The sequence below is a fragment of the Anopheles stephensi genome, unplaced genomic scaffold (genome assembly GCF_013141755.1).
Source record: "Anopheles stephensi strain Indian unplaced genomic scaffold, UCI_ANSTEP_V1.0 ucontig142, whole genome shotgun sequence".
NCBI classification, from domain to species: Eukaryota; Metazoa; Arthropoda; class Insecta; order Diptera; family Culicidae; genus Anopheles; species Anopheles stephensi.
In genome coordinates this window covers 7,501-10,000 of record NW_023405061.1, presented here as the reverse complement: position 1 = coordinate 10,000, position 2,500 = coordinate 7,501, and positions in this window count along the sequence as shown.

Here is a 2,500-nt window from a genome sequence, read left to right as displayed (position 1 = left end):
GAAATCCGTCACTGAACATCACGACTTACGAAGACCTGTTCACACGGTCCTCCCATATACGGCACCGGGACAAGTATGAACGAATGAAAATCATGTGTGTATGAAACATATAATGTGCCTGAGAGCACATTTTTTTTCTAAGTCCCAGAAATCCGTCACTGAACATCACGACTTACGAAGACATGTTCCCCCGGTCTCCCATATACGGCACCGGGACAAGTATGAACAATGAAAATCATGTGTGTATGAAACATATAATGTGCCTGAGAGCACATTTTTTTTCTAAGTCCCAGAAATCCGTCACTGAACATCACGACTTACGAAGACATGTTCCCCCGGTCCTCCCATATACGGCACGGGGACAAGTTATGAAGAATGAAATCATGTGTGTATGGAAACATATAATGTGCCTGAGAGCACATTTTTTTCTAAGTCCCAGAAATCCGTCACTGAACATCACGACTTACGAAGACATGTGGAAAGTATGAAGAATGAAAAAATAAGTGTGTATGGAACATATAATTGCCTGGAGCACATTTTTTATAAGTCCCAGAAATATCCGTCATGAAAATCACGACTTACAACCATCATTCCCCCGTTCCTACCATATACGGCACGAGGGACAAGTATGAAGTATGAAAATTTTTGGTCACAGCGTGAAATCCCTCTAATGATCATGAAATAGCATGGATCACTTATCTGACCATAAAAATGTGAACCAAACACCCTATTTGAACAAACTTTGGTCCTATGAAAAATTCGGACGTTTGCATGATATGTCATGGCTCGAAACATTTTCTAAGTCCCAAAAAATCACATATTCTCGAATATCTCGAAAACTACGTTACGGACAGGGGTCAACCAAGGTGTTTTAGAAAGGTCTTTACAAGCTCTATTTAATGAGCCAATGCGACTTTCAAGTGATTGTTTTGACACTTTTTCGCAATCGGCATCCTGGTTCCCATACTGGCCATAGCCATAGGGCACCGAACCGGCCAACTTTTGGTCCGGGGGTGAAATTTTTTTTTCACGAGATTTTGATGAAAATGGCTTCGGAACGCGTTTCTAATAATGAAAAGTGAAACCAAACAGTATTTGCGAAGAAAAAATTGTCCTATGAAAAAATCACTTTTTCATTAGGTACGGGTCGAAAATTTTCTAAGTCCCAAAAAATCACTTATTCTCGAATATCTCGAAAACTACGTATCGGACAGGGGTCAACCAAGGTGTTTAGAAAGGTCTTTACAAGCTCTATTTAATGAGCCATAGCGACTTTCAAGTGATTTTTTGACACTTTTTCGCATATCGGCATCCTTGGTTCCCATACTGGCCATAGGCCATAGGGCACCGAACGGCCAACTTTTGGTCCGGGGGTGAAATTTTTTTTCACGAGATTTTGATGAAAATGGCTTCGGAACGCGTTTCTAATAATGAAAAGTGAAACCAAACAGTATTTGCGAAGAAAAAATTGTCCTATGAAAAAATCACTTTTTCTATAGGTACGGGTCGAAAAATTTTCTAAGTCCCAAAAAATCACTTATTCTCGAATATCTCGAAAACTACGTATCGGACAGGGGTCAACCAAGGTGTTTTAGAAAGGTCTTTACAAGCTCTATTTAATGAGCCATAGCGACTTTCAAGTGATTTTTTGACACTTTTTCGCATATCGGCATCCTTGGTTCCCATACTGGCCATAGGCCATAGGGCACCGAACGGCCAACTTTTGGTCCGGGGGTGAAATTTTTTTTTCACGAGATTTTGATGAAAATGGCTTCGGAACGCGTTTCTAATAATGAAAAAGTGAAACCAAACAGTATTTGCGAAGAAAAAATTGTCCTATGAAAAAATCACTTTTTCTTAGGGTACGGGTCAAAAATTTTCTAAGTCCCAAAAAATCACATTTTCTCGAATATCTCGAAAACTACTTATCGGACAGGGGTCAACCAAGGTGTTTTAGAAAGGTCTCAACAAGCTCTAAATAATGGGCCATAGCGACTTTTTAGTGATTTTTTGACAAATTTTGTCATATCGGCATCCCGAGTTCCCATACTGGCCATAGGCCATGGGGCCCCGAACGAAAAAATTTTGGTCCGAGGGTCAAAATTTTTTTCTCATAAATTTGTTCAAAACGCCGTCGGAACGCGCCTTAGATCATGAAAAGTGAAAAGAAACAGTATTTTGCAAAAGTTGGGGTGGCCTATGACTTACATGGCCACGTCCTAGGTCCGAGTTCCCGAGGTCGTGTTCTTCAGTGGCGGAAAAAAATGGCCACTTGTGGGAGATGCAAAATGTTCATTTTGTATTATAGGGGACACACTATCGAAGCGAAAATTTCAGAAATGGCCTAAAACGTGAAGAAATGATGGGGTATGTACGAAAAGAAGGTTTTTATGGTCAAACGGTGAAAATTTTTTTTTATGAAAAATTTTGGTCTCCCACCGTTCATGAATTTCTAGGACCAAAAATCGAAAAATTTGAAAACTTCACGATCGAAAGGGAA